The sequence below is a fragment of the Manacus vitellinus genome, unplaced genomic scaffold, assembly GCF_001715985.3.
Source record: "Manacus vitellinus isolate BGI_N305 unplaced genomic scaffold, ASM171598v3 scaffold_24_pilon, whole genome shotgun sequence".
Taxonomy (NCBI): Eukaryota; Metazoa; Chordata; class Aves; order Passeriformes; family Pipridae; genus Manacus; species Manacus vitellinus.
Window position 1 is genome coordinate 912,080 of NW_021939798.1, and position 12,958 is coordinate 925,037.

Below are 12,958 nucleotides of genomic sequence, written 5' to 3' on the forward strand. Positions count from 1 at the left end.
TTCTTGTCCTTTTCAGAGGTATTTATAGATGGGAATCTTTACAAGAGTGAGTTTCTGTTTTGGAAGGAATAGTTTTGTTTATTACTAACTCTGATTTGAGTGTATGTGCTCAAAGACGCAAGCAAGTGACAAAAATGCCACCTAAGAATGTGATAAGTGAACCCCTGGGGATATTGATGAGGAAAAATGAGAGAGTCTTTAAACTGGATGCTGAAAAATTTGACACAAGGAAATATGCTCCTCCTGTTCTGGATGGTGTGTGGGGCCAAGGAGCAGTGGCAGGCAGTGGGACTGGCAGGGTCTGTGTGCTGTGAGTTCACAGGGAACTTTTGCTTCCACACTGCGAACTGCTCACCCCTCACTGGAACACCATGGGCTTGTTTCCAGTGCCTTGCAGAAAGAAACTGTTTTTGCCCAGAGGAAAAACATTGGCTAAGAGGACTGTGTAAAGTTGCCCTCAATTAGACTCATAAATGTCTCTGAGCTGACTTCTGAGCTGTGGTGGGAGGACGGGCTGGCTTGGGGGCAGGACATTCCACTTGGAAAGAGTGGTGTCTGTCAGCAGATGAACTGGAGGATGTTCACCATTGCCATAGTGACCAAGGGGACAACCAGTAGACACAACGGGGATGGCTGCGTGTGCATTCCTGGCAGCAGGAATCTCTGGGAACACAAGATGGCAGGCATGTCCCACGACCCCTCCCCTCACTGGCTGCCTGCCCCAGTCCCACCTCCATGTCCTGGATGGCCAATCCCTTTGACTTTCCTTTCTCCAAATTTTGAACACATCCACACAATTCTACCTCCTGGTACCTACAGCCTCCCATCCTGCATGCCAGGGCTGGAATATACTCCTGAGTCTATGTGGGCAGACCTTGTCCAGCAGCAGGCAGTTCTATGGCATTGGAGATCTGATGAAAAGCAGTGCAGAACTCTTGAAACCAACTGAACAACACCCAGAGCTCTGCTTGATTCTCAGATTGCTGGTGAATACAATCCCTGCCTTCAGCAAAAAGAGAATTGCATTACCACTCTGGGTTGCTGTGGTGGACAGTTCCCGTCCCTTCTTGGCTGCACACCAAATGACCAAGAAAATAATCTGTGCAATAGCCTGGGAGAAAAGAAAGAGTTTTGGTTTTGTCTGACTGTGACAGTGTCTGCATCTTGACACTAGCTGGGGTGGATAGGAATTCAAGGAACTTGCCCCTCCCAAACCAATAGATTGAAAGTATTTTGACTGCAGATTGTACATGGAGCAATTAAATAAAGAATAATGTAATGCAAATAGTGCAGAAATGAGAGGAACAATGTTTAGAAGCCCAACAGAAGGAAAGGAGGCTTCAAACACCCGTGTTTTACCTCTTAGGTTTCAAGTACACTCTGGCAGTCTACAGAGGTCAAAGCCTTCTCATGAGGTGCAATGCAGGGCTGCACCTATGAAGCAGAGCTTGGGTAAGAGACTGCTTTTGGGGAATCTTGCCCAGAACAGGGCACTTCTCATATCCCTCAGGAATTAGTGAGAAGCTGCTGTAGTAAAAGCATGGCAAGCGAGATTTTCTCACTTTCCTTCAGGTAGATGAGTCAGCATAGTCTTACCACTGCCTGATTAACTCTGAGAAGATAATACAGCTTCTCACCTTCAACCACTTCCATTCATTCTTCTTTCCTTGATATTTGTCTCTGGCCTAACATAAAACTTCGTGACTTCATTAAATACCAAAAGTACCATGGAAAGGTCTGTTAGAACCATTAACACTTTTCCTGGTTTGAGCAAAAATTCCTCAGCTATGGTTTTGCTTAGCATCTGCAGCTTTTAGCACAAGAGGACCATGGTTCACAGCAGGTGCCACCTCATATTATTTAGGGGTGCAGCAGTGGCTTCTCCAAAGCTGCTGACACAGTCTGGGATCAGTCAGCTTCTGGCAGCAGGGACTACACCTGCTCAGACCCCCCCAAGATTGATTGTGCTCCTTAGTGACAGGGTCATATTTGGCCCAGGGTGACCTTGCCCTGCAGTCACAAACAATTGTCATCTCCTACATGGCTGCTGCTGCTGGTGACAGGTCTGTCCAGCTATTGCACTACTTGCTTTTGCCCCAGCATTAACCAGATACGCAGAAAACAGGAACCATCTGTTTGGGAAATGCCAGTGTTTTGGGAAATCTCCCCAAGAGAAGGAGTGGACTGGGCTGTCCAATACGTGCTCTGGCAGGACAGCAAGTGGCTATCAGTGAAATCTGGGCAGGCCCATCCAGAGATATGTGGTGTTGTGTCCATGCCACACTAACAGCCATGCACTCTGCCAGCTGTGTGTGCTGCTGTGAAAAGGTTGGTGATGTGTTTTCAGAGCATCTGGACACTGCAGATCAACTTCCCACAAGTGCCATTAACAACTGCCAATGGGACACAGTGACAGTTCATTCAGAACTCTGGAGCACAAAGTTGCCCAGGCCACATAACCAGGCACATGATGGTAGCCTGAGGTGATGAATTTTATAGAACCATGGAATGGTTTGAGTTAGAAGGAATCTTAGAGATCATCTAGCTCCAACCCAATGTCAGGGGCAGGGACACCTTCCACCATCCCAGGTTGCTCCAAGCCCCGTCCAACCTGGCCTTGGACACTTCCAGGGATGGGGCAGCACAGCTTCTCTGGGCAACCTGTGCCAGGGCCTCCCCACCCTCACAGCCAAGAATTTCTTCCTAATATCTACTCCAAACCCACTTTCAGTTTGAAGCCATCCTCTCTTGTCCTGTCACTCCAGGCCCTCATAAAAAGTCTCTCTCCATCTCTCTTGCAGGTTCCCTTCAGGTCCTGGAAGGCCACAATTAAGTCCCCCCAAAGCTTCCCTTCTCCAGGCTGAACAATCCCAGCTCTCCCAGCCTTTCCTCCCAGCAGAGCTGCTCCATCCCTCTGATCCTCTTGGTGCCTCCTCTGGACTCTCTCCAGCAGCTCCATGTCCTCCCTGTGCTGTTCCCCAGGGCTGGAGCAGCTCTGCAGGGGGGTCTCACCTGAGGGGCAGAGGGGCACAATCCCCCCTCCCCTCTGCCCACACTGTGGGATCAGCCCAGGGCATGGAGGGTTTCTGGGCTGGGCCATGTCCAGCCTCCCAAGTCCTTCTCCCAGGGCTGGGCTCCATCTGTTCATCTCTCACTGGGGTTGGTACCAGGGGTTGCCCCAACCCAGGTGCAGCACCAGCACTTGGTCTTGTTAAACCACATGAGATTCCCATGGGCCACCTCTTGAGCCATCCAGGTGAAATTTTGGATCTCTTTTCCTATTTCAGCACTATTTATGTCATTCTCAATGTACATATTCCACTGTATTCCAGTGCCTGCAACAGGCACAAAAAGTTTAAGTCTGCAGACAGTGTGATGGGGTCAGGAGTCCTCCAGAGCTTTGAAACAGAGATACCAAGCTGCCCTTTTCGACAAAGGACCTTTAAGCACAAAATTATTTCCAAGAAAGCCAGGAAGTTCAATGTGAGATAGAGTGTAAATCAGAAGACTTTGCAAACAAGAGGCCCTTGGCCCACTGAGACATGTTGGGAGGTCTCTTCCTCAGATTTGCTTTCCAGAAGGGAGCCTTTACATGAGACAGGAAAACAGGAAGGGATGTTCAGTTGGAGTGGGCACAGTTCCTGACACGTCTCCATTTCATGTCACCCCTCCTTCATCCCTGGAAGATGCCAGCTTCCCAAGCAAGCTAAGGCACAGTGGCAGCTCTGGAATGCACTCCTGATTATAATCCTAATCATGGCTTTTATTGCTCTATATTTTTGTAGCTATTTCTAATATCGCAAATATTTGCCTTGCCCTGATTTTCTGAGATTTGTGTCACATTCCCAGCTGCCATCTGCTCATGATGCCATCTCAGAGAGATTACTGGGTGGAGAACCACATGGATCAATCCCTTCAGCCCCTTGGAGGACCTAAGCCAGACATGGTGGGGAGTCCTGTGATATAGGACTCATCATTAGCCCATCCTGCAGGGGTCCATCTGGGTCTTATCCTCCTCACTGATGTACACTAACAGCAGGGAAGGCTGGGGAAAGGGACAGATCCTGGCCCTGTCCTTCAAATGTAACCGGGCTCCAGGCTATGAGCCCTCTCCTGCACTTGAGGTGGGCCAGACTCCTCTTGTGGAGAATCAAAGGTCCTTGGGACCCTCCCTCTTACCAGGGGGGAGTGATACACTTGTAGGAAAGAGGTGATTGAATCTCCTTTGGAGGTGATTTGACACCAGAACTGAATCTCACCCGTGTGCCTATGGCCCCTCTTCCAGACTCTTGGTGCAGCAGCTGCCTGGGATGTCCCACGCTGGCAGAGGCAGCCCAGACCCACCTGCTCCTGCAGCTCCTGCTAAAGGGTGACTTTCCTCCACCCCCACAGCCCTGGGAGGTGCAGCTGACTCTGATTTGCACGTGCTGTCCCCTGTTTGCCACACAGGCAGGTTTGTGGACAGGCTGCCTCCAAGCAGTGGCCTGCAGCAGGGCTGGGAGAAACCTCAGCAGTGACTCAGACAGAGGTCTGACCCCTAGATGTGTGAGTGCCTGCAGGTGCCAGGAGGGAGACAGAGGAGAAGTGAGTGGATAAGCAGCTGCCAAGCACAGTGACCCTGCACACAGCTGTACCCAGGGTGGTGCTCAGCAGCCATGGGCTCTGTCCTTACCCAACCTCCTCACTCGCTACTTTTCACCCAAAGCCTTGTTGGCCCAAACCCACCTTGAGGTCAAAGTTCTTCCGAATTAGGAGATACCCACCACTGAAAATTGTGTTTTCAGAACCCCCATCCTGCTCTAGGAAGCTCCTGAAATGGGCTCCCTGTCCCCAGATATGATGTTGGAGCTGCTTGTGGTTTCCTTTCCAGCCTGTGCTGGTCTCCATTGCTGCATTCCCTGGCAGCCACTCTCCCCACCTGTCCCAAAGAGGTTACACAGCAATTCTCAGGAACTCACAGAGTACTTCCTTGGAAAGTCAGCATGGCTGAGCCTGGCACTGCACTGCTTCCTTGCCTTGCATGGAGAGGAGCTCTGCACCACGCCTGCTTCAGCAGCGCCACTGCCCTCCACCAGGCAAGCTCCCCATCCTGCTCAAACTGCAGGATTTAGCACCTTTTGAGTGTGCACGGCAGTGCCTGGCTCCCTGTTCTCCCTGCAAGGACCCAGAGGGCTGCAGCAGGTACCAGTTCCTGCTCCCTGAAGGCCTCTGGAGAGACAGACTGGCATGTTCCCAAACGGAGATGAGAAGAGCAGGATGCCTGGCAAAGTGTGCTTTGCTGCGTCTCTGCCCCATGACCCCACCTTCCTTCCAGCCCTTTTTGCTCCCTCCAGACAATGGGCAGGGTGGGATGAGGTGGGGGACCCAGACACTGCTCAGCTGCAGGTGCTGGTGTGGTCAGTGCAGGTAGAGGCATTGCTGCACCCTGGGTGCTGGGCACCCCTGGGCCCAACCAAGGAGTGGCTGCAGGAGGGCTGGACATGCACGTGCTGTGAGTGAAGGAGCTGTGCCAGGCACCAGGCAGTGCACAGGGCTGCAGCCACATTTCTTACCTGCCCAGGTAGAAACCATGACTGGGAATGCTTTACTATGGTTTCCACCCCTGTTGGGTGGCCCAGAGGAAAGAATCATAGAATCATAGAATCAGCTGGGTTGGAAGGGACCTCTGAGATCATCAAGTCCCCTTGATGGACTGCACTGGTTACTAGACCATGGCACTAAGTGCCACATCTGGTCTTATTTAAAAAACCTCCAGGGACAGAGAATACACCACTTCCCTGGGCAGCCCATTCCAATGCCTGAGGTGGAGAGGCCAGGGGACTTGGGCAGTCTGTGACCAGTACAGTGACAGGAGTTGTCATGGCAGCAGCTCCAGCACAACGCTCACAGAAGGGACCTGAGACAACACTTCATGCATGGGAAGATGTGCAGAAGATACCACAAAGCTCATAAACAAACAGGTCAGAGTTTGGAGAGCACTTCACCCCCTGGTGCTCAGAGCAGTTGCTCAGCATCCCCTGGAGCCAGCCCCCCAGTAAAGAAGAGGATCTTTGCCAAGATGTGTGCTCAACATGGCTTGACGTCCAGCTTGAGGGATTTCTGGGAGTGCTGGTGTTCCTGGTGAGCATGTGCATGGATGCTCCACGCTGGGGCAAGTGTTTGCAAAGCAGAAACATGCAAATTCAATCCCAAGTGAATATTCATCTGAAATCTCTTTGCAGAGTGTATTTTTGGGTGTCCTGTTTAAAAGCCATCCAGTCAGGGAACAGAAACAATGGCAGATGATTTAAGCTATCAGTCACACGATGTGAACCGAGCAAACAGCCAAGTCGAGGGATAGTGGTTTATACTCTCTGCTCATGAATAAGGGGCACATTGGCAGAGCTCTGGGGGAGCAGCTTGATTTCTGGCTGTGGGGTCTCTCTGCTCCCCCTTGCCAAGTGCTTGTGTGAGCAGACTTGCTGAGTCTCACCAGGAAAGGGGGGTTAAAAGCTCCTCAGCATGAGAGAAGCTGTCACTACTCTGCACTAATGTGTCACAAGCACATCCTGCTTTCCCTTCACTCACATCTCAACAGGCTCCTGCTTCTTTCCTGCTCTAGATGTATGATAAGAAGGATTTACTGAGTTCTCATGAGGGTTGTGCTTGTCTGTCCCTCTACCCATTACTGAGCCTTCTGCACACCCCCTTGTCCCTACCTGGAAGTGAAGCTTAGATTCCCTGGGCTGTGCACATCTGGACTGCCCAGGGAGGAACCAGGATGACCAGCTGCAGGAGCTGTGTGTGACAGACACTCTGTCTGCCCTAAAAGGGACCTTTGTGCCACTGTGTGGTACAGAGATTTAGTGGGGGGTAACTTCTGAGACACCATTTGCTGCCTGTGAGGCACAGAGAACTAGAATGTGAGTATTCAGCAAACCCTCTCCATCTGGCTGCACCCTGCAGCAATGCCTCTTCTCATCACCCAGAAACTCCTGGTCTGGAAAAAATTGGACTTACAGTGTGTCCTGGGAGATGAAAGACTGAGCAAAACAAACAGACCATTCTGGAGAGATGAGAAAATTTCAGAGGAAGGGCTGATAACCAGAACCTCTGCTTCAGCTCTCCTCAGCTCCCTGGCCCTGGCAATCCCCCATGCCCAAGGCAGATGTGCCAGACACACAAGCCTTGTCTGCTTGTTCAGACAAGGAACCATCAAGCTGCAACTCACCCTCTCACCCTACACACAGCAGTGTGCTCTTATCCTCCAGTGAATGTCTCCACTGTAAAGCAATGTGGTTAGTCTGAGTGTTCGTAGGGAAGGTTGTTTCTGTGTCTCACTCCTGACCTTCAGACTGTATTTCCTCATTTTCAGATTGAATTCATAATGATCAGTTTATACCCATTTTTTCTTTTGCCAGTAAAGATCTTTAGCTTAAGGATCTTTAGCTTAAGAACAGATCTCCTTAATCTCTGGAATTCACCCCAGACTTATGTCCAGAGAGTAATGAATGTATCTCTCCTGAAGCAGGCAACCAGACCTGCGTGCACTTTTCCAGGCATGGTCTCTCCAGAGCTCCCTGGCATTAGTTTCTCCCTGTCATTCATGGGAGGAGCCATCCTGAGGCATCCTGGCATTGCATTTGCCCCTTTCACAGTGACATTACATCGGTGGGTTATACTTGTCTTATGATAAACTCATGCACTCCAGTCTTCCCTATGATTTCTAGCAGCTGAATTCCTAGTTCTGGAGCCCACTTCCTGAGGGCATGATTCATGCTGGGATGTCACAACCAATTTCCAGCACTCCAAAATAACCAAAACTAAGATACAATATCATTCATCTATTCAACAGTGTTGAGACCTGCCAAGGTCTCTCCTGTCATGGCTCAGACCACCACCACAGCAGCAACAGTAGTGCTCCCAGGACTCACTCTTTTGTAAATTATATTAATTACTGTTACTTTGACTGCATGGGGCAATGTCTTACAGGGCATTCAGAGCTCCAGGAAGAAGGTCAGGGCCAAATCCTACTCTAAGGCTGTTCCCCAATGGGATGTGCAACTGAACCCATGCAGTGTGCAGCTGGGAGACTGTCACTGGTGTATTTTATATGGTGCTTATTCTGTTTGGAAAAAACAGGATTATTTGGTCTAGCAAATTTAGTTTCCATTCTCTGCAGTCTCCAAAATTTCCTAAGACTGGAAAAAATTGAAACCACAATGTTCTCTGACAATAATGCAGAAAACTCACCACCTGAAGAGTCAACCCCCCAATCATTGGCTTTTAAATACACTGCAGAAGACATGAGGTTTGGCATAAACCAGAAGTTTTAGCATGGAAAGTGACAGAGAACTTGTGGGAAAACCAGGCAGGAAAAGGCAGCCAGAAGGCTGCAAAAGGCCAGTTGCTGCTCCTGGAGTACCGTGGGCAGGTAGTGCAACCCCAGAGCTTGTAAACTGGTTTTCTTTCTTTGGCCCCAGAAGAACTGTGTCATATACTTGCTTTGGGTAGATCCAAACTGTTTCCAAGGTATCCCTGAAAATCCTGAACTCACCTCCCACTCTATTTTGTCCCTTTCCCCTGGATGCTCCTGGGTTGGAGATGGAGGTGCTGAGCCCTGCTGGGCTCTGGGGGTGCTGGGGCTGCCCTGCCCTGTGGAAGCTGTGGGGGTGCTGGACCTGCCAACCAACGGCCACATGATGGGACATAACCCAGAGGGTGCGGATGGTGGGATGAAGTGTTCTCTGGAGCTGGCAACAGGTTTATACCCACAGCCCTGACACAGCCTGGGGGTCACAGAGGGGCTGGGGGGAGGCTGGGCTGGGACTGGGAAGGTGAGGAAGGCAAGCACAGGGAAAGTCAGTGCCAAGCACAGGGAAAGTCAGTGCCAGAGCCTCCCTGACCCCAGCAGCAATGGCAGAGCTCTGCCTTGGTACCCAGCAGGCGTGGAAGGACCCTCCAGCCTGTGCCAGACACAGTGTGTGAGGGGCAGGGGGGCAGCCTGGGAGGGGGCAGTAGCCTCTCATTAGTACCACTGTGCTGGGCAAGGAGGTGACGGCTGCCCATGGTTTAGGGTACCCTCCCCTCAATGCTGAGTTGCTGAGTTGGCTCATGGAGAAGCTGGCTCCAGTCCTGGCACTCCCTCCTTCATGGACTTGGTCACAGCTGCCTCAAGTTCCCTGCCTGGATCTGGTGGTTACGGGTACCTTAACCTGGAGACCTGTGCTCCACGCTCTCACAGCCAGAACACAGCTGGGGAGCACAGATCCAGTTAGGGAGGCTGTTTCTGCCAGAGCCAGGCTGGCATCTCCCTCTGGAGGCTGCTCCGAAGTGTCTGCACTCCCAGAGCAGTCTCTCTCTGCTTCCCTGTGGTTCACTGCCAGCAGGTCTCATCTGCTATCAGCAAAGGGATCACCGCCCAAGGGCAGGAAGCAAGTAAAGTAAAGCAGATAAAATCAGTGAGAGTGGAGGCCCAACAGCGAGTCAGGTGAAAATGAAGTGTGCTCTGGAGCCAGTGAGCAGGTGAAATGTGCTCTGGAGCCAGTGCATGTGGAGTTTGGAGAGGGATTTCTCGCTTCCTGAGAGCACATGCCATTGTGAGTACATGCACAGCCCTTGCTGGGAAAGGCACTTTTCCAGCTCATTTAATTGCACCAGTGCCAGAACTCGGGGGGGTTCGGGAACCTTCCCCCTCTCTGCCTCAAAACCCAGAGAAAATATTCCTCATGCTTCAGCATGAAATCCCAGAGCTGCCTCCCGTGTCTCCTTAGCAGAGTAAACACGATGGCATAGGCACGTGTGTGGCTTGGTGGGAAAAGGCAGGAACTCCATCTCCACTTTTGTTGCTCCCTTTACAAATAAAGGATGAAACAGAGATCAGATAAATTAAAGCCTTGCTTTTGCCCCTTCGGGAAGCTCAGGGAACTTTGGTGGCTCAACGCGCTGAGAGCACGTGCAGCCAAAGCCAGATGAACAGGAAAAACTGACCCAGCATCTTCAAAGGATTAAGGCAGCAGGCATAAGCTATACACCATGTAAGGCTCTGGCAGGGGGAAGCAGAGCTTTTTAATGAATCACTGCACGGTCTGCTCTCATCTGCCTTTCCCTGCGGGATGAGGCAAAGTGACAAGCATTCCCTGACCTGCCTCAAACACTCAAACAGCATTTCATCATTCCCCTCCCCACACTGCAGAAAAGCAGAACAGAGAGATACACAAAAGCTGAGAAACAAAGCTCACAGCCTCCTCTTGGCCTGTATCCTCTTCCTTTCCACCAGTACAGCTGATTTCTCCCTGCCCTTTGCAGGGGCATCTCCTTCTGGGCAGCCTTTGCAACCTCTTGTCCCTGGTCACAGAGCAGGGAGAAGTGACACTGACTCGCCAAGCTTGACATCCCAGTTCCCATAGGCTTGGAAGACTTAAGTGATGCTGGAAGAACCATGTCTATATGAAAAGAGGTTTAAAAGCAATCAGAGAATTGAATACAGAATAGATCTTGTCAACTAGCTGGTTCCATTAGCACTGTCAGGAACACTAAGAATATAGACATTACATGGTTTGAAAATGTTTCCAAGAGTTCTGTATATTATTATGTTATCTCTGATCTAAACCCCTGTTAGGGATTTCATGCTCTTAGCCTGTGTTTGAGATTCAGCACATTAATCAGTGAGATCTCTCTGAGATGTGTCAACAAATTCAACCCTCTGTTCCACGTTAGCTGCTCTGAGCAAATGAGCACTGTGTTTAGGAGCAGCTGGAACCTGCAGGGGCTGAGTCACCCTGCAGGACCTCTCCAATGAAGAAGCACCTTTTCAGTGAAGATCACAAAGAAACAGACCAAGGACACAATCCTTTCTGTCCACCCTGGCTGCTTCCCTCTTCATAGTGCTTCTCTTGAGAGGTGAAAATGGAGTTTCAGAAAAAGGCAGCTAAATTTTGAGAACTTGTATAAATGGAGAATTTGAATGTTGATATAACCCAGGGAGGATGAACGCTCCACATGCCCCTGACCTGCACACAGAGCAACCAGGATACCCAGCATGGCCTGTGCCCAGGCCCAGGAGTGCCTCTGGCAAGAGGGGCCCTGTGTCACATCCACAGGGTCCTCTGAGGGGGAGGAGGTGAGAATCTGGCAAAGGGACAGTGGCACTCAGGAGAAGGGAGCAACAGACTTCTGTACCCCAGTGCTCTCAGTCACAAAGCAAACGGGGGTGTAACCATGGAGCCAGCAGGAAGGGGGACAGAGAATCACAGAAACACAGAATCAGAATTACCTGGGCTGGAAGGGACCTTAAAGCTCATCTCATCCCACCCCCTGCCATGGGCAGGGACCTCTTCCACTATCCCAGGTTGCTCCAAGCCCTGTCCAACCTGGCCTTGGACACTTCCAGGGATGGGGCAGCCACAGCTTCTCTGGGCAACCTGTACCAGGGCCTCACCACCCTCACAGTCAGGAATGTCTTCATAATATGTAATCTAAACCTAATCTCTGTCAGTGTGAAGCCATTCCCCCTTGTCCTGTCAATACATGCTCTGTAAAAAGTCCCTCTTCAGCTTTTACGTAGGTTTCCTTTATGACAGAAGGTTGGGAACTGTTTGTTATTCCATAACTTGTGCTTCTTACAGCGTGGGCAACTTGGCAAGCATGGGGGTCCATGAATATTGATGGTTCAAGGTCTGGGGACATGGCATTTCCATCAGCCCCAAGAACTGAGAGCACCCTGGGGCCCATCTGTATGAAGCCCAAAACGTGAAGGAAGAGATAGTGCAGCAGCACGTGCCAGCAGGGCTGTGCTGCTGTGTGGGTGCCAAGGGATGAGGCTCATGGTGTCAGAGGTTGTGGGAGCCGCAGTGCTCCCAGTCTGAGCACACGTGTGTGTCCCGTTGTGAGTGACTATGCTCATGGAAGGGCGTGAATGTTTGTTTGAGAGCTTTGGCAGCGATCAGTGCACATGTGTGCTCGTGGTTGTGTGAATGTGCAAGGCAGACATCGTGCATTTCCACACGCCGTGCCCTCAGATTTCATTTCCCTCCTAATGCATCCCATGCCTGGCAGTCTGCTGGCAGCACGGTGCCATACCCCAATGCACACCAGAAATCCAGGCCAGAATTATTCTCCCTGTTGACCAACATTTCTGAGACAATAGAAAGATGAAATTAATTGCAGAACTCGTGTTTTTAGAAGTAAATGTAACTAAGCAAAATGTTCTCTGCCAAAATCTGATCTAGTAAGAGTAAGAGTGAAAGGGAAAATAAAAAGAGAATGTTACGGGAAACACTACTTTGTAACACTGCATTTCACAGCAAAGATAACCTTGGATACAACGTCTGATCAAATCCATATTGTCCTAAGAAGGTACCACTGTGCTAATCAGCTGCATTTGTAAGGGCTGGAACAACCCTGAAGCAGCAGAACTGGGTAGAACACCCCTGGAGCAGCACTGTCACGCAGGATACTGTCAAGGGCTCATGTGCTCCTGCAGAGCCCTGGACCATTTCACTGGCTGCAGCACCAGTAAAGCTTTGCATTAGCACATCACCTGGCTGTTGGTGATGTTCACCACAGTGTGTGCAAGCTGAGTTATCCAGAGATTGAATTTTTTTAAGCAGCCTTTGCGATGACAACATCAGCCCTCCGCCTGTGTACATCCATAGTGGTGGTGCAGACCAGCCTGCGCCTCCTCCACGCAGCAACAGGACTGAATTTCTTACAAATGAGGATAATCATAACCTCAGTTAACAACACTGCCTTGGGGGTAAATATATCATTGCAGTTGACTTGTTCCTCTGGTTTCGTGACATCCTTCTCAGAGTTTTTTTGACAAGTTTTTATGCTTCACCAGATTGGTGGTGCTGAGGACTTCTTGCAGTTGACATTATTAAAACTCAAAGGGCAAAATGACACCAGCATCCCTGAGAGATAGTGGATCTGGAATTGACCCTGTACCAGAGAAAGTCTGTCTGGGAACCACATGCAG